Below are 19,843 nucleotides of genomic sequence, written 5' to 3'. Positions count from 1 at the left end.
ATAGTGCCTGTTCTAGTGATAGGATATGATAAAGATTTATGATAGAAGGCACATATAACACTTAGTCCAGTGCCGGTAAATCGTGTTTATAAGTGCAAGCTGCTAGTAGTGATGGAATTGCTGTTATTACTGGGGTGGTGATCCTAGAATCAATGAGGAGAGATAATATGGCTTTGATGGTGATTATGACCATTTCTTTATTAAAGGAAAAGCTGGATTTCTGTCCTGTGTCTCTCTGGTGACTAGAAGACTCCAGACTACACTCTCCCTGATGACTTTCTTCCTTGAATACTGATTGATGAACAAACCCTGATAGATTCTCTATAGTCTCCATTTAGTCCATCTTGCTCTAGATCAGGGATCCCTAACCTTTTTGGTACCAGGCACTGGTTTCATTGGTTTCGTGGAAGATGTTTTTTCTATGGAGAAGGCAAGGGGCTGGAGGGATGGAGTATGCCACCGAGATCCCTGGAATGTGCTGTTCATAGCAGGATTTGCGATGTTATGAGAATCTGATGCTGCCACTGCGCTGACAGGAGGTGGAACTCCGCGGTAACGTGAGCGATGGGGAGCGGCTGTAAATACAGATGAAGCTTCCCTAGCTCACCCGCTGCTCACCCGGTTTCTAACAGGCCACAGACCAGTACCCGTTGGGGACTCCTGCTGTAGACTGTGTGCACACCCTTCTTACCCCTGTTAGTTTCAGAAAGGATCCAACCAGTGGCAACTGAAGGGCTTACACTTTGTTGATTTCCATCTCACTTGAGACCACACCCACCAGGACTACAGAATTTGGATTGCTTGCTGAGTGCTCTAACCTCACCCCCTGCAGCAGACTCTTCTCTTCCTTTCTGTGGTTTGTCTTCTTTGGGATGGCTCACATACATAACAGGTAGCTGCAGTTTGGAGTCCCCATAAGCAGTCATGACAGTGTCTACCTAAGACCTGCACTCAAATGATGGAGCTTGCTTTCATCCATAGAGCACTGACTGGTTTCAAAGTACTTTCTCCTATATTATCTGCTCTAACCCCTTTACCATCCTGGGTGGGGGAGTGTGGTAGGCAGCCTTCCTTTATAGCCTGGAAGACAGGTCCAGGGAGGGCCTGACTTAGAAATAGCAGAGATACAACTGCACTGAAGTCCTTTGGTTCTCTTTCCAAGAATCTTTCTCCTGTGGCTTATGGACCGGGAGGGACAATGTTTTTCACTGATACAATTAAAAAATTTCTTAACATTTTTACAAATTTGCATAAAAAATACAGGTATATGAGAAGCAGGGGAAAGACTAATACTGATTAAGCACTTACTATGTGCCAAGTACTGGACCTGCTACTTTGGTAAATATGATCTCGCCCCTTACAGTAACTCTTAAGTTTGGACTCCCCACCCCCATTTCATAGATGAGGACACTGAGGCTCAGAAGTCATAACTGAGTTTCCTCAAGGTCACGTAGTAGTTAGTGGTACAACCAGGATTTGGACTCTGATCCTTTGGGCACTAAAGTCCATGGACTTTTCTATTCCCTTGGAATGTTTTGTTTCTCTGTCAAGCTTTCACAGCAACAATTCCTTGTGGTAGGGTGGGGGAGGGTCTTTGAAGTTTTATTAGAGAGCAGCCATTTCTCTAGGGGCATTTAGCACCATCCATCCTCAAAGAGCTCCCGTTTAGAAAGCTCCATTTCATTTCTTTGCCTATTCAGGTCAAATCCTATAACAACAGCTACATTATGACCTGAATATCTTTGTTGTAAGATTTCTTAACGTTAGCCTGTGGCCCACTTATTTCCAAGAATATGTAATGTAAGATTCCAGCAAGCCAAGAGAATTTATTTAATCCCTTAGAGTGGTTGTGACGGGACCTTTCTTGTGTTCAGTTGGTTGATTTCTCCCCCTAAAGCTCTGAATATCACACTGTTATTCCTCTGCAAATGTACATGGGATCTTCCCTCTGAGAGAGCCAGCCTGAAGCTGACCTGTGTGGGAGCAGGGTGGGGTGGGGAGGGGAGAATGTCCTGATGTGGGCATGATTATTGTGTTAATTGTGGGCATGTCAATTGTGTTATGTTCACAAGGAGTGAAAGTCAGCAACACTGGGCAGGTAGGATTAGAGGAAGTGGCCAGGGTCCCTGCCCTTTCAGTGACACATTTGAGCTGGCAGCACACTTTTCTGGAGACCACTGGGGTGAACAATTGGTGGGATGGATTTATGATGTGTTGTGAAACAGTCGGTGTTCTCTCTCCTTGAAATAACCACCCCAGTCTGGGTCTAAGACAGTGTGTAGATATGGTACCAGTAGACTTGTGCCTCTCTGCTTGCCCTTTACCTCTGCACTGATTTTTCTCCAAGTCCCAAAGGGGTTGTGACTGGCATACTTGTCCCCAGATCTCTTCTCCATGTGTGCCCTCCCACCTGTTTTTTGTAGAGAACTTAGCCATTGGGCATTGTGTAGTAACAGTCAGGAATGTAGGCTTTGGAGACAGAAAGGCCACAGTTCCGATCCTGTATCTTCTTTGTACAACTTTGGGAACTTAGGCAAGCTGATGAGCTTCCGTGAGCTTTGGAGGGAATGTAAGAGTTCCCACTTCATGAGATTGTTCTGAGCTTTAAATGAGATGATGCTTCAGAAGTGCTTAAGATGGTGCTTTATGAAAGACTCAATATTTTCTTTGCTGTTATTAATGACTTCTTCCTTGCCAGTGGTCTCTGATTTCACAGAATCATGGATAGGTAAAAGTGGAAGGGGCCTTAGCACTAAACCCCTAACTTTATATTCCTCGCCCTGCTCCCATCCTGGCCCTTTGGACTCATAAATCAAACTGCCTGGCTGGCATCTTTACTTGGGTGGTTAAGACACAAGGCAGACTCAACTTGGCCAAAACAGAATTCTTGATTTCATTCCCTGTCCTGACTCCAAACCTTCAATGTTTCTTGTTTCCCTGAATGGTACCATCCACCAGATCGCTGAGGCCAGAACCTTAAGAGTCATTTCTGACTCCTCTTCCCTTTCCCCGCCCGGCTCCACCCTTCCACCCTTCAAGTCCATAGGCTCTTTATATCCATCTGCTTCTCTCTCTCTCCACAAAGGCTGTCTTGATCCAAACTACCGTGCTGTCCTCTGGCTCTATGATAATAGCCTCCTAACTGGTTTTATTTCCTCCACTTTGTCCCCTGCATTTGATTCCCAACACAGTTGCCAGAGTGATATTTTAAACACATAGATCTGATTGTGTCCCTCTACTGCTTAAAGCCCTCCAACTACTTCCCTCCTTACTGACAATAAAAACTAAACCTCTCACCGTGGCCCCAGGATTCGATTTGGTGTCCATCTCCCTCTCGGCTTCCCTTGCACTCTTCTCCCTGGCCCTCTGCTGCAGCCTGGGAACCTTTCTTTCAGTCCTTTCAACACACTGAGCTCTTGGCCCTCCTTGGAGGGTTGGTGCTTGCTGATGCATCCGACCTGCATGAATCCCTCGGCCCAGCTCTCTGCAGTGTTCGCTCCTCCTCCTCATTTCCCCCAATGCTCAGCAAGTCGTCTCTAGCCTCCCAGTCCAAGTGGCCTTTCTTCACCTCACTCTTTGATACACTGTTTCCTCAGCCTTTGTTACTTCTGATGATCTGACAGTATGTGTTGTTGGTTTCAGTAGCTAAGTTGTGTCCCGCTCTTTGTGACCCCATGGACTGCAGCACACCAAGCTTCCCTTCACCAGTCCCTCACTGTCTCTCTCTCGAAGTTTGATCATATTCTTCTCCATTGAGTCGTTGATGCTATCCAACCAACTCATCCTCTGCTGCCCTCTTCTCCTCCTGCCTTCAACCTTTCCCAGCATCAGGGTCTTTTCCAATGAGTTGACTCTTTGCATCAGGTCACCAAGGTACTGGAGCTTCAGCTTCAACAGCAGTCCTTCCAATGAGGCTGATTTCATTTAGGACTGACTGGTTTGATCTCTTCGTAGTCCAAGGGACTGTCAAATGTAAGCCATTTTCATTTGTTTACTTGTTTACACTCTGGCTCCCCCAATAGAATAAACTTCCACAGAGCAGGGACTTGGCTCCCATGCCTAGAAGAATGCCTGTCGCATGGGCAGTGGTCCTTGGCTCTTTGTTGAGTGTGTGAGTGATGCTAATCTGCCTTGATCATTCTATGGAATTTCTTCCCATAAGAAGCCCCACACATACATACACCATTTCTCACACATTTTCAGGGATTTGCAGACTTCCCTTGAATCCTGGGTTAAGAACTGTTTCCAAGGATGTCCCAGAGAGAGGTGTGTAGTTTCTGGGATGTAAGGATTATACCTAGCAGGTCTTGGCCATTTAAAAAAATATTATACCAAAAGCAACGAATGAGATTTATGTTATGTCATATTCTCATGGGCATAAAAGAATGCCTTCATAGTTTAAAATATTGAGTATAGTTAATGATAAACCAGGAATAACTGGTACAGGATTTCTTTTTGGGATGATGAGAATATGTTCTAAAATGGATTATAGTGAGGGCTCCATAACTCTATAAATATACCAGAAACCAGCGACTTGTACATTTAATCAGGTGCCTTGTATGTAAATTATATATCAATAAAACTGATGAGTGTGTGTGTGTGCACACGCGCGTGCATTCCCATCCCTCCTAGCAGAAGCTTTCAGAGCCTGTGTGTGGTCCGTCGTGTCTCTTTGCCCTCTGTCATGGGACAGAGGGCATTAATGTTCCAGACGGAGGCTGTTCCATTAGCCTGAGTCTCGCTGGGGAGATGATGGGAGTGAAGCCACAGCTGACTTGCTGTGGACTTGGAATATGAGAAAGAAATAAACTTTTGCTGTGGTTAAAAAAAAAAGAGAGAAAAGGATAAACCAGGAATGGCAGTAGCTGTAACCAGTGCCCAGGTGGGCTGCCAGGAATGCACATTCACTCTTGATGCCTGTTCCTTTCGATCCTATTCAAGAGAGGGTCTCAGGATGCAAGTGAGATGGCTTTGGACCTTCTCTAATTTACATGTATAAGAAAGAAAATCATAAGCAAGTAACGTTTCTTTTACTATTGGAGTATAATTGCTTTTCGATGTTGTTAGTTTCTGCTGTACAGTGGAGTGAATCAGTTATACAGATACATATATCCTCTTCCCCTTGGGCCTCCCTGCCACTCCCCCTGCCCCCATCCCACCCTCTAGGTCATCACAGAGCGCTGAGCTGAGCTCCCTGTTCTGTATAGCAGCTTCCCGCTAGCTGTCTATTTTACACGTGGTAGTGAGTACATGTCAGCGCTACCCTCTCAGTTCATCCCCCTCTCCTTCCCCGACTGTGTCCACATGTCCACTGTCTATATCTCTGTCTCCACTCCTGCCCTACAAATCGGTTCATCTGTACTGTTTTTCCAGATTCCGCATATATGCTTTATGTGTTATTTATGACAAAGGTGTGACCACTCGCACCTTTGAAGCTCTGTACCTTCTCCAGTCTTTGAACACAAGGCAATGGAGGAGCCACTGGTTTAGCCTGTAAGTGTGATTGTGGATCAGAGTTGGAGCATCTGAGGAGGCTTCCTGGAGGAGGTGTGGGTTTGGATGGGTGGACAGCCTGCCCAGGGCACAGGGGCTGCCGCTCGCTACAGGGTGAGTACAGACCTTCTCCAAAGGCCTTCCTTCGGAGGACCTTCCAAATTATTTCGGAATTTCTCCCAGAGCTGTGTAGACACATGTTCATGGTTCCAGGCCATCATGTCTGGTCAGCAGGGAAACGCTAAAAGAATTCCAAGGGAACAGAACTTCAAAATGGAGCCATGCGTCAAGGCAGTGGGATTTTTGCAGATCTAGTTTTGTGGGAAGCTCGAGTCAGTGGTGTGTCTGGGTGGTGGTACGGAGTGGAGAAGATGCTTAACTCTGGGTCCACATCTGAGTGCGGGGAAGGACTCGGCCCCTGACTGGCTGTCAGCTGTGAGAGGAACTCTTTGGCTGTGACAGTGCTGGCTGACCACACCTTACATGTGACTTTGCCCTTTTTCTGCATTATCTGTGACCCTCGATAAGCTGTGTAACACATTTAATCTGTTTTCACATCTGTAAAAGGAGGCAATGTTATAAATGGCCCAGACCGGGCCTCACCGAATTTTAGGAAATTCTTCCTGGAAGAAAGTGTTAGTCAGTCAGTCGTGTCCGACTCTTTGCGACCCCATGGACTGTAGCCCATCAGGTTCTTTACCCATGGAATTCTCTAGCCAAGAATGCTGGAGTGGGTAGCCATTCCCTTCTCCAGGGGATCTTCCTGACCCAGGGATCGAACCTGGGTCTCCTGCATTGCAGGCAGATTCTTTATTGTCTGAGCCACCAGGGAAGCCGTCCTGGAAGAAAAGTGGCCATCAGGGGCATGGCCAGAGGAAAGCTGTTTCCAGTTGGTTTTGGCCCTCCACCCCCCACATCCCTGGAATTGTAGTCACTCCAATGCAGTGAGTTCCAAAGACATCTAGAAAGCACTGGTTGTATGCCGGGGCATTAGCTTGTATGCACATATTATGTCACCTTATGCTCATAATAGCAAGTGGACACTATTGTTGTCTCCATTTTACAGATGGGGAATTAAAGGCACAGGGAGCTTAAGTGACTTGCTTACGCTTACACAGCTGCTCAGTGGCAGAGACAGATGCCAACCCTGGATGGGCTGCCTCTAGGACTCCAGAACTTGTGGTCTTCATAATGGTCTTCATGGACGATCTCTGATCTACTGTCCATTGACTGTGGCCAACTCAGGTCCAACCTGGGCTGGTGTCAGTTCTCGAGCCCAGCTGGACAGGAAGGTCAGTAATAAGCTTCAGAGCATCGCTTCTCAGAATAGGGGCTATTTGGGGAGAAAGACCTTTGGGAGACTAAGAAGGACTCCCCGAAAACTGAGTCCTGCTTTAACTGATGGCCAAAAGGGTCAAGGAGAGCAGGTGACCCCCTTTAGCCTACTGGCTGGCACTCAGGAGAGCCACTAGCAGGTCTCACAGAGCGGGTGCTCCACAAAGAGAATGGAGTGGCTGAGATAAATGGAGATAAATCCGTGCTGCGATATGTGGGTGCAGGAACAGTGGGCGTTCCATCCACCCATTTTCAGGAAGCTCGGGGCTGCTGTCCATGTCATCAGCTCTGGGCAGGACTGTGTCTGTAGGTGGCAGACCTCACTGCAAGATCTGAGCATGGGAGTGGGAAAGGAGGGGATGTGGAACAGAGTAGAGGAACTCTGAGGCCCAGGCTCTGCCCTGTCATGATTTCATACCCATGTTTGCAGCTTCAACACTTGGTACCTCCTGGTGCAGTCAAGTGGTGTTTCTATAGAGGTGCCTGCATCCTCGCATTCTTCCCGTGTCCCAGCTCCTGTGACGTCTGATGACTGCATGGAGAGCCTCTGTTGTCCTCTTTTGTTTTTTTAAATTAAAAAAAAGTTATTATTATTTTAAAGTTTATTTATTTGGCTAACTGGATCTTAGTTGTGGCATGCAGGATCTTATGGTTGTGGCATGTGGGATCTAGTTCCCTGACCAGGGATTGAACCTGGGCCCCCTGCATTGGAAGCATAGGGTCTTAACCCCTGGACCATCAAGGAAGTCCCTGTTGTCCTCTTTTATTTTTTTAATTAAAAAAATTATTATAATAAAGTTTATTTGTTTGGCTGTGCCACGTCTTAGTTGTGGCCCACCGGATCTGATAGGTGGGATCTAGTTCCCTGACCAGGGATCGAATTTGGGCCCTTGCATTGGGAGCTTGGGGTCTTAGCCACTGGACCACCAGGGAAGTCCCTGTTGTCCTCTTAAATGGATACCCCTTGGTCCTATTGAATCCAACATGTGTTTTGTACCCTAGAACTCACCAAGCTCCCGATTTTCAGTTTGGAGTTTCTTAGTCTCCACTCATTTCTCTGCTGCCTCCAAAGAAAGTAGATTTCTAGTCCACTCACACCCTCATTCTCCTGGGAGATTGCCCCTCTGGAGCCATGGGAAAGATTGGCTCCTTGGTCCCTAGTGAGGCAGGTGGCAAGCTTCCTAAATTGAGTCTCTTTTTTCTTGTCCCTTTGTGTCTCTCCTTCAGGCTCCCTATGGTCCTGGGATTACTCACATCTTCCCTCATTATTTCTTCCTTTTCTCTTTGTTTTGTGGATAACATTGTGATCCACCCGTGGCAGACCCAATGTGACCCAGACTATATGGCCATGCACCTCTCTTTGCCAGCCACTGTCTGTGTTATTTATTTTGCAATTTTCATAGTCAAAGCCCTACATTCAGCATAAATCTTGTGTTCTTTCTCATTTCAGGAAACTCTGTTCTCTAGGATTCTTTGGACTGAACGTTAAGAGTTTTATGTAACTTCATCAGCTTTGCCTTTAAAAGCTCAGTCCAGTGCTGAGTAAACGCTCTGGACTGCATGTCTCCTAGCCTTGGGGATTAGACTGTGTGCCTGTATTTTCCAACCTTGATTATTCTCTGTAGATTTTCTTTTCTTTTTTCCTCCCCTCCCCTAAGGCGTCATTACTTCCCATTTGTCCACAGCCCTTTTCTCCATTTTTCTTGTTAAGGACAGATTTAGAAAATGAGATTAGTCTCGTGGCTATTTTGGAGTCATCATTAATTTTTGGCCCTCGTCATGCCTTAGCAGGCTGGCAGTCTCGTGTCTTTCTTCCTGGTTTCTTCTTGATGGCTTTGTGAAAGTCTCTTTTGTTCCTGGGTTAACCCCTTTTGTCTCATGGGGCTTGCCTTGGTCTTGAGGGGCCTCTGCCTTTTTTGGGTGGTCTTCTAGGTGATGCAGGCATTGTGACTGTTCTGGCTTGGAAGGGCAGTGGGTCTCTCAGATCAGGCCTGGACCATCTGCTGCCCTGGCTGCCAGGAGGGGCTCCCCCCCATGTTTACTTTGCAACCCTGAAATAGACCTTTAGAAAGGTATGTCTTTCCCCATGATGTGCAAGGTCCTTGGGAGGGAAGACTAGGTCTTATTCCATCATGTTTGTTTCATGCTAATTGCAGGTTTGAAAAAGGAATGAATGAGGGAGTAAATGGAAGAGTGAAAACAGCATATATTCTGGAGGTGACATTGGATCTCTAGCTTTGCCAACTCTTTCTTTAAGTTGATGCTCTCTGCCCAAGAGTGATGTCTCAGTATCCTTCCCAGAACAATGGGAGGGAATTCCTACCCTCCAGACCTTTATATGAGGATTCAAAGAGTGAGCATACAGCACCTCCCTTGGTGGCTGCATGTGGCAGGTGCTCAGTACCCAGTCTGTCCTGTGTCTTGGAAACTATTGCAGAAGCTCAGAAGTTCAGTCCTTGTTAAGGAACTTGAAAGCCCAAGCTCTAAATAGGTGGATCTCAGGCTTCCCTGGAATTCTGACCCAGTATTTGGGGAAAACCAGGAACTCAAAGATAGGGGGGTTAGAAGGCTGTGTTGAGGAGCTGGTTGGAACCAGTGGAGCCTGGTTCTCCCTCCACCATCCCTCACCATATGCCCCATTTTCTGTCAAGCAGTAAATGTCAGATGCCTCCTCATCTCCTTCTAGAGGGAGGGCTTGGTGCTTCCCTGCCAAGAGCCCCAGCCTCTCAAACATGCGTGTGTGCTCAGTTGCTAGTCCCATCCAACTCTGTACACCTCTATGGACTGCAGCCCGCCAGGCTCCTCTGTCCGTGGGATTTCCCAAGCAAGAATACTGGAGTGGATTGCTATTTCCTTCTCCAGTGGATCTTCCCAACCCAGGGATCAAACCTGTGTCTCCCGCATTGGCCTGCAGATTTTTTACAATTGAGCCACCTGGAAAGCCCTCTTACACACCAGTGTCCTAAGAGATCTCCCCAGAGCTGTCAGTCATAACCCCATCTTGCAAGTGTTTTCTGTGTAATGGGGAAGGAGATTTTTTTTTTTTTAATTTGATTGCACCATGCAGCATGTGAGATCTCAGTTCCCTGACCAGGGATTGAACCCACGGTCCCTCCTTGGAAGTGTGAAGTCTTAACCACTGGACCACCAGGGAAGTCCCAAGGAGATTGTTTAAACATTTCAGAGCCTCATGAATGTGCCTCTGATGCTCTTAGACCAAGAACCAGATTCCCTTGGTCTTCCAGGTGAGCATGCAGCCTGGACAGAGACCTGAGTGGGAAGCAATACAGGCCTGGTGGCAGCCTGGGGACCTGTCCCAGGGCTCTCCACTGACATCTCCCTCTCCACCTCTTCTCTTGCTCCCGCTGCCCTGCATTTCCCTCCAAACCTCCATCGTGCCATGCCGCTCTGCTCACGGCCTTTGTGGTGATCCCTTGGGTGGGAGACTTTCATCCAGCCCCCAGGCTCTTTAATTAGCTCCTAACCTTCCTTCCAGTTCCAGCTCAATAATGGACTGAAAGCAAGCTTTTTGTTACCCCCACCCAACCCCTGCCACAAGTGCTGTTACCATCACTTTTCTTAGGGCCCTGTTCTTTTTCTTCCAGGACACTTGTCTCATAAAATATACATTGGAATTGAATGATTATCTTTTAGTTCTGTGAATTCTCTGGACAAGAATACTGGAGTGGGTGGCCATTCCCTTCTCCAGGGGATCTTCCCGACCCAGGGATTGAACCCGGGTCTCCCACATTGCAGGCAGATTTTTTTTTACCATCTGAGCTCCCTGGGAAGCTCCAATTCTGTGATGTTTGTTGTCCCTCCTGGGCTGAAAGCTCCCTGAATATAGTCATCCTGCCTCCCTCCTCTACCACCCAGTACCCAGTCCTTGGTAGCCCCTGACACATGGCAGGCACATCAGTGGATGAATGAATGGGTGACTTGATAGAAGGGTTGCATCATCATTTGTTTCCCTTTCCTCATTGGGCAGATCCGAAGCCCAGAGGCATTCGGGGCCCAGCCACCGGGCAATAGAAAGTAGGCTTCTGCCTTTGAGAATCTGATCAGCCTCCTCTGATGCTTGTTGAGTCTGGTTCCATACTGTGTCAGAGCCACTCAAAACCAGTTGCCCCCAGAAATGCCTGCTCCAAGGAGGGAATCAGAGGGATAACCTCACCCACCCACCGGCCACCCCAGCATCTTCCTCCAAAAATGAATGGGCACCTTAGTCCCTTGTCTTTTTCCACATCTGGAGAGCTGGGCTCTGTCCCAGGGATTGGGTAGCTCACCCCCTCCCGGCGGCAGTGGGGCTGCCCCTGAGTGCCAGCTGTCTGTCTGCAATCAGGAGTCTCTGCTGATGCCAGGGAGGGTGGTGTTTGCAAAGAGCAACCATGTGCTCCTTATTTATTGTGTGGAAAAGAAAACAAATTAAGGCCTTGTAATTATACAGTGAGGCATGTTCTTAAATAAAGCTTAAGCAGTCAGAACTCCATTTGAAATATTAATAATCGCATTTCCCAGCAGCCTTCTTCTCTCTCTCCTCTATCCCTCTCCTCCCATCCTTCCTTATTCCTTTTCTCCTCTATCGCTCTCATGGGGGCAGGTCTCTGCTGGGACCTCAACTGTGTCTGGAAAGCTTCGCTTGCCAGCTGGGACTGGGCATCCTTGTGATCCCACAATGGTCTTGTTTTAAAGTATTTATTTATTTGGCTGCATCAGTTCTTGGCTGCACATGGCATCTTCATCGCATCGTTCAGGACCTTTTGTCGTGGCACACGGGCTTAGTTGCTCTGTAGCATGTGGGAATCTAAGTTCCCAGACCAGGGATTGAACTTGAGTCACCTTCATTGCAAGACAGATTCTTAACCACTGGACCACCAGGGTAGTCTCCACATTTGTCTTTTTAAAGATCATCAACCTGTTTTTGTAGGTGATTTCAGAGGCACGGGGCTGGTTGTGCTAGGATTTTTTTGACCACTAACCACCCTCATTCCAGTTAAGCCTTGAGAAGAGGGTAATGTTGTGTTGAGGACCCGAGGATTGGAGCCAGTTGGAACTGGGCTCCATTCCCAGCTTGACTGCTGACCAGCTGCAAGACTTCAGTGAAGTTCATCTAATCTCTCTGAGCTGATTCTTCCTCTGGCGATAAAATCACCTCCCTCATAGGCTGGTCTTGGGACTCGGATGAGATAATGCTTTTAAAGTCCTGACTCATAGCAGGTTCTTATATGTATTAGGTCTTTTCTTTGGACCACACCAAAATTTGATGGAGCTTATTTCTATTGGGAGTGTCCCTGATAGCTCAGTTGTTAAAGAATCCACCTGCAATGCAGGAGACCCCGGTTCAATTCCTGGGTCAGGGAGATCCCCTGGAGAAGGGATAGGCTACCCACTCCAGAATTTTTGGACTTCCCTGGTGGCACAGATGGTAAAGAATCTGCCTGGAATGTGGGAGACCTGGGTTCGATCCCTGGGTTGGGAAGATTCCCTGGAGGAGGGCATGGCAACCCACTCCAGTATTCTTGCCTGGAGAATCCCCATGGACAGAGGAGCCAGGCGGGCTACAGTCCATGGGGTCGCAAAGAGTTGGACATGACTGAGTGACTAAACACAAACACATTTCTATTGACCTGGACCCACACTTTCATTGTGTACCTAGAACATGCTAAGCACCTCTTAGGTCTCCCTAAGCATCTGTGAAGGGCTTCCCTGCTGGCTCAGTGGTTAAGAATCCACCTGCAATGCAGGAGATGCAGGTTCAATCCCTGGGTCAGAAAGATCCTCTGGAAAAGGAAATTACAGCCCACTCCGGTGGGGCTTCCACGGACGTAGGAGCCCAGTAGGCCGCAGTCTATAGGGTCACAAAGTGCTGGACGTGACTTAGAGACTGTGCATGCATGCAGGCATCTGGGAAATGAGGGATGCGTCTGTCCGGGGCCCTGCAGGTGGGCATAGAGAGGGGCTGCCACTGTCATCTCCTCTTATGACTAATGCCTGATTCCTGAGTAAGATGGTCTCATAACCAACATGGCTATGGTGCTTTATATACTGCTTCTCAGAAGTACCATCTCATTTAATGTGCAGTCTTAAGGTGAAGTGGCGGTTACTATCATCCTCATTTTACTGCTGAGCAAACTGAGAGAGTGAATTGCCCGAGGCCCCAGAGCTGGAAGCGGTGAAGCATGGATCAGGACCTGCATGTGACTCCAAGTTCTTGGTCTTTTCTGCTACACCTGCTGTTTTGTAAGTCATCGCTGGCCCTCAGGAGGGGATTCACCTGGCTTCTGGACCTCTGGGTCCTGATGTTGCTTTGAGACTGACTATAGATCAATCACCACCTTGCTGTTCATTTTACTATCTTGCGACATGGGAAACACATACCAACACTGGTTTAACCGTGATATGATGGCTGGATCATTGCATGCATGCTCAGTCACTTAGTTGTGTCTGACTCTTTGCGACCCCGTGGACTGTAGCCCACCAGGCTCCACAGTCCATGGAATTCTCCAGGCAAGAATACTGGAGTGGGTTGTCATTTCCTCCTCCAGGGGATCTTCCCAATCCAGGGATCAAACCTGTGTCTGCAGTGGATTCTTTATCACTGAGCCAGCAGGGAAACCCCTATTTGGATTGTTGCCAGAAACTAACTCCAAAGTAGTTTGAAAACATTCAAATATTGGTGGGTTCAATTCTCACCGATGATTGCTGTTACAGTTGAGTCAATAAAGATCTTGAGTATCAGTAGATATCTATATTAAATGATTGTATGGGTGACACCATGAAGAGCCTTGTTAAATGCAGGTAACAGATGCTCAGAAATGTCTCCCTGTGACCAACACTGTAACCCGAGGAAGGAGGAAAGAGTGGAGATACTAAGACATAACTTGTTGCAGGTATAGTTGAAATGTTCAATCTATTTGGGAAGATAAAATTAGCTTTCTTAGACCAGAGATGTCGACATACTAATATCTACTGTTTGCTGTTGACCATATCAGGTAGAGATTCTTGTATTCTGGGAATGCTCGAGAATGACTGAAGAAGGACCTGGGTCTTAAATTTGTCTTTGAAGAAAGATAAGCAATATTATATGGGCTTTCCAGGTGGCACTAGGGGTAAAGAACCTGACTTCCAATGCAGGAGATGTAAGAGACTCAGGTTTGATCCCTGGGTAGGGAGGATCCCCTGCAAGAAGAAATGGCAGCTCACTCCAGTATTCTTGCCTGGAGAATACCATGGACAGAGGAGCCTGGTGGGCTACAGTCCATAAGGTCACAAAGAGTCCGCATGACTGAAGCGACTTAGCATATAAGTAATATTATATAGGAAAAGGGAGAAAGCTCATGAAGTGTGTGTGTGGTGTGTGCACAGTTACAAGCAAACAGGGAATGAAGCCAAGAGAAAAAGAGAAGAAACATTTATTGTGCTAAGCTCTGTTCCAGGCACTCTTCCAACAGTAATCTTGCTCAAATAAGGAATATTCTTTCTATTTTGCAAATGAGAACTCTGTGGCTCAGAGAGGTTATGTATCTTGTCCAAGGTCACACAGCTAAAGATATGAACTCATGTCTATAAATGTCTGCTTCAGAACTCACTTTTTTCTTGTTGTTCTATCATGGTGCAAATGCCAACTCACCTATCTGAGGGTGGTCAGGATCCCAACTTTCCCCCAAAAGAACATCGGAAAATTGTTTCTTCTTGGCAGGGAGACTGGTATCTTCTCAGTACCACTGTTTTTGCTTATCATGTTCTCAGCCTCCATGTCCCACTCCCTGGAGATTCAGCACCATGGCCAGAGCCGAAGGAACCCTCTCGGGCTCTCCAGAGAGAAGCTCCCAGTCTGATGCCCCCTGTATCTTCTCTCTAGCATCATCACAGCCACTTACCTGTGTCCTTAAGTGCCACGCGGCACTCAGGAAGAGCCTAGCGCATGTGCTGGACAGCTGGCCTGCTCTTTGCCAGCCTGCCCAGTTGGGTCAGATGTAAGCAGAGCAGGAGATGTGAGAAAGGTGTGCTTGTCTAGGCTCCTTTCCCCCAGCAGACCCCATACAGAGGGATGGACTTGTGATTTATGACTGGGTTACCCTGAACCAGGGCATCATCTAAGACCACAGAATTGGGAAGGAGATGGGAAGTTGAAGTGGGATTCTTTCTTTCAAGGCAGAGCTCCCAGGGTCTGTGGTTCAGGTTTGCTATGTTCATCGCTTTGGCCAAGACTGTTCTGTTTCTGTTGAACGGGGGCCCTGAGCAAGCACAAGTGTCATGTGCCTTCTCAGAGAAATAGTCAGAGGATATAGACTGAGGGAGAAACAGCAGAGCTGGCTGAATTACGGGTTTGTCCTATGTGACAATGGGGGTTTGTCCTAGTGGGTTTTTGTCCTGCGTGACAATATGCTTTTGTTCTTGGAAGGCTTTCATCTGAAGGCATGACACAAAGTCCCAGCTGGAGGTCACACCTTCTGGCTGATGTGTGTGTGTGTGTGTGTGTGTGTGCACACTCACACACCACACACAGGTGCACACTATAGTGGTGTGCTAAGGGCAGGAATTCTGGAATCAGACATAATCATTCAGGTGCTGTTTTAACATTACCAGCTTTGTGACCTTGAACTAGCTGCCTAACCTCTAAGCCATGTTTTGTTTTGTTTTTTAAATGATAGCGAATCATAGCAATAATGTGGGCCATGAAAGGTTTTGAGAAAGATTCAATGGACTAACATCTTTAATATCTAATATCTTTAGTGATTAGTTCCTAACAAGCACTCAATAAATGTCACCTATTAGTTCTCTTTTTCAGGAAATTATTTCTGTATCCCAATTTTCTTTCGTTTATTCACATGATTATTGTTAATGATTCTGGAAAAATTCCCATAGTGGGGAAAAGTGATTAGCAAGTTAATTAATTATTTGCATTTGTCTTCAAAGCTCATGGTTTAAATTAAGCTGAGGTCAGCTATAGTTGTGCCAGAATTAAAAAGAATCAGTTGATTTGGCACCCTGTTTAATGCAAGATTTGTGAAATTCAGACCATTCAGTGAAATTTACTTGTGTGCTTTTATTTAACTAACAGTAATGGTGATCAAAGTGCTAACTATGTCTTCCACTCTGTGAAAAGAGCTGCGAGCAGAAACATGATTCACAAATTCTGGTGTGGACGGTCACCCCTGGATGCGCCAGCCTTTGCCAGACTCAGGCACGAGTGCTCTTTCCCTCTGTTCTTCTCTCTCTCATTTCTCTAAGTCTCAGTTTAGATCCAGGTCAGGAATAGAGGCACAGACATGGAAAACGGGCACGTGGACACAGGCAGGGGAAGGGGAGGGTGGGACGAACGGGGAGGGTAGCGCTGGTATATGTACACTCCGTGTGTGAAACAGACAGCTAGCAGGAAACTGCTGGATCGCACTGGGAGCTCAGCTCGGTGCTCTGTGGGGACCCAGAGGTGTGGGATGAGGGTGTGGGGGGGTGGGAGGGAGGCTCAAAGGGGAGGAGTGTATGTATACATACCGCTGATTCACTTTGCTGTACAGCAGAAAGTAACACAGCATTGTAAAGCAACTATACTCCAATTTAAAAAAAAGTGCCTTATCTCTGTAGGCAAATGCCCTCCCTTCCAGCTTAGATTCCAGCCTCATGCAGCCTGGAAGAAGATGAAGAAACAGCCTCTTGGAGGCCGTTCCACTCTACATGGAACCAAGCGGAGGGATGGTAGATTCTGGGTTCCAGGAATTCAGTGTAAGAGTTCTCATTTCATCTCTTCCTTCCGTAAGTCCCCATGGACTCTGTCAGTTCTCCGTAGGAGGGAGTACATGGTGAATAGGAACAAGCCCTGCTTCTCTCAAACATTTTGCAGAATTGGACAATAGAGACCAAAAGACCATGCATGGTATAAATTACAGAAAACAGTGGTGTAATGACATTGTTTGGTGAATAAATTAAAGCCCTGAGTCATGAGGCCAATAACAGAGCGAGCAAGTGAGTTGGAGAAGTATAATTAAAAGGAGAAAAGAGATGTTTTCAGCTGATGCTGGAAATGAGACCAAGATGGGGGTGGGGTGGCTGGATGGGGGCGGCTGGCCTCTTCCTATGGCTGTAGCTCAGCAGAGAGGATGCGGCTGTAAGAGGCAGTCTAGCAAGGTGAGAGAGGAGGCCAGCACTTCTGAAACCAAGGAGGAGAGAGAGTGGTGACCTGGAGAATTTTAGTGGAAGGAAAAACCACATGAGCTTTGGAAATAGAGATAATTGTAGATCCTGAACTCTGAAATGATTTAAAATAAGGAGGGATGGGAGAGGTCTGTGCAAAGACGGATAAACTGGGGAATGAGAAGAGGCATCAAGATTGGGGCCAGGTGTCCTCAGGGTCATGGGGTTCTGACGATTGTTCTCTTGAGTCTCTAACATTTGCAGCTCTGGACTTTCTTGAAAATAAAGTAACTTGCCCTTTCTAAGGATTAGAAAAAACAAGATATTTTATACAAGGGCACCCACCATGGGCCAGCTGACATGCATAGATGTGGACACTGTGGCCAGGCTGACTGCATCTCACAGCCCTGTGGGGCCAGGAGAGGTTTAAGACAATGCAGAAAAATTCAAATTCTGAGCCAAAAGCAAACCTTGTCAGACAGGTCCCTTTCCCCCAGTTCATCTGGAAATGTTATCAATGAAGGGGTGGGGGAACGTGTCTTGTTCACTCCACGCTCCAGTGCCTAGCCTCGCCTGGCAGAGACTAGGTACCAGATCAGCATGTGTCGAATGACGGAGGGGTGGGGTTTACCTTTCAATGGAGTAAAAGCTGCGATGAGACTAAAGCTCATTTTGTTTAGAGAATTTGCTCAGATTTTTTGTTCTGGGCTGTAAAGCAACACCTAGAAGAGGGCGTGACACAGAGTAAGAATTCATTACAATTATTGTCCAAACTGGGATGCTTCTGAGAGCAGCGGGGGAAGTAATGGGATGTGATTCCGGGACCACAGGTGTAAACTGGCACTGTCTGGTACACCTTGGTGTGTGGTCACCTGTCGTCAGTGCTTAGTGAATGAATTAATCTTGTATTCTTGCAGATATATAAGGAAAAGGGAATGTTTTGTGGATTTGCCTTCTTTCGACCAAATTACGTTCACTTATCCTTGAGTTCATTCAATAGATATTTACCAAGCACCTACCAGGTGTATACGAGGTATTCTGCTTGTATCAGGGATACAAAGAGACAGGAAAGCAATGTTTTGGCTCTAAGGATGCCTGCTGTCTAAAAGTGAGCCAGAGTGTTGATAGGCACATTATATGATGCTATGTAGTGAAAGTGAAAGTTGCTCAGTCGTGTCCAACTCTTTGTGACCACCATCTCCAGACAATGCTTTCTCCATGCACATGTGGAGATGGTGGTTAGGAAGGCTGCTTAGAGGAGGGACATTTTAGGGAGTCATGGAGGGTGATGAGGCGTGTACCTCTGAGAGGAGCCAGATGTCAAGGAAGCCTGCCCAGGGCAGAGAGTTTATTCCAGATGCTGGGAATAGAATTGTGACTAAGACAGTGTGTCTCTGACCTCACAGCTAGATCATCTACAAGTCCCCTCTATAACTATGTCTCCATCCCTTGCCTGCAGATAGGCTTATCAGTGCCATTTTTCTAGATTCTATATATATGCATTAATACACAATATTTGTTTTTTCTTTCTGGCTTACTGAACTCTGTATAACAGCCCTGTGGACATAATAAGGGAAGGAGAGGGTGGAACGAACTGAGAAAGTAGCATTGACATATATTCACTATTCACCACCATGTGTAAAATAGACAGCTAGTGGGAAGCTGCTGGGAGCTCAGCTCGGTACTCTGTGGTGGTAACTGTGTATATAGTTACAACTGATACACCTTGTATGCCAGAGACCAATGCAACATTGTAAAGCAATTATCCTCCAATTGAAAAAAAAAATAGAGTATCATCTAATCCATCAGGTCTGCGATGGGGGAATTACAGTGTGTGACAGGAGGCAGGAGGCTTGCTGGGGGTGACCCTGAGGTGCACTCAGTAGGGGGAGAGACTTCCAGATCCTCAGTTTGACTGTGAAGGGGTGGTTGAGCATCCCCCACCCCTGCCCGCCTCCTATCTGGTGATGTGGGATAGGTTTTTCACCCTGCAGTCCTTCCTCTGCCGTTGTCAATGGGCAAATAGAGTGGCTACAAGACTGGACCGGGGCAGCCACTGTTGTGTGCAGAGGCGGGAGGCTCACAGGTCTCCCTGGGCCACCTGGAAGTCTCCGGATCCAGGGGAAGAGCCTGGGTGGGAGGTAATGAGAAGACAGGAAGCCAGTGCAGGGGGAGGGAGCCGGGGTATTGCTTCGATAAGGCCCATCTGCTTCCCCATCCAGAGCTTTTGAATGTAATATGAAAATGTTCCTCATTATTTTCCTTGGATGGGTTTGCTATCCTGATGATATTAATTATTCTTAAAGGTCAACAGCGCTCTTTCGAATCCCCTTCTGTTCTATCATGTAATCAGTTAATTAATTGGAAACCATTTAGCAGCGTCTGCTGAGCACGTTGTCGGGTGCGAGTTTTCTTGTTTTGCTGCTTCTGTGGTGATGGTTCCCTCCACGTGCCTCTTTTCTTCCAAGAATTTGGGAAATAGAGTGTGGGCCGCACCCTGCATCCCCCCTCCCCTGGTGGACCCCCCACTTTGTTCACAGTTGTTGTGTCATCAGCTTTTTTCTTTTTGAATCTCTATGAGTAATAATAGCTCATTTCCATTGAGTGCCTGTGCCGGGCACTATGTTCGTGTGTATTATTTAATTCCCACTTTCTAATGTGGTAGAAATTTTGTTCCTGGGTTCCATCCCTGAATTGGGAAGATCCCCTGGAGTAGGGACTGGCTACCCACTCCAGTATTCATGGTGGTAAAGGGAGCCAACCAAGAATTATATAGCTAGAAAGTGGCTGAGCAAAGACAGAAACTTCTAGAGGCCTTCTATGCTGTGTGCTAGGATGCTGGTGCTTCAGAGCGTCTGGGAGAGGCGACTTGGGTCGTTGC

At 47.0% G+C, this 19,843-nt stretch overlaps 1 protein-coding gene and 1 non-coding gene across 6 annotated transcripts in view; one reads left to right on the top strand and one right to left on the bottom strand.

The window, feature by feature from the left end:
* NTRK3 (neurotrophic receptor tyrosine kinase 3) overlaps nucleotides 1-19,843 on the top strand; it is a 409,774-nt gene that overhangs the window by 82,124 nt on the left and 307,807 nt on the right. The gene's annotated exons all lie outside the window — the stretch shown is intronic.
* TRNAW-CCA (transfer RNA tryptophan (anticodon CCA)) lies at nucleotides 7,501-7,573 on the bottom strand. The gene has a single exon. It is a non-coding gene; the product is annotated as a tRNA-Trp (tRNA).

The sequence above is a fragment of the Dama dama genome, chromosome 13, assembly GCF_033118175.1.
Source record: "Dama dama isolate Ldn47 chromosome 13, ASM3311817v1, whole genome shotgun sequence".
In the NCBI taxonomy this organism is placed as follows: domain Eukaryota; kingdom Metazoa; phylum Chordata; class Mammalia; order Artiodactyla; family Cervidae; genus Dama; species Dama dama.
Note: the sequence above shows the minus strand (reverse complement) of the source record. Positions and strands in the feature narration are given on the sequence as shown.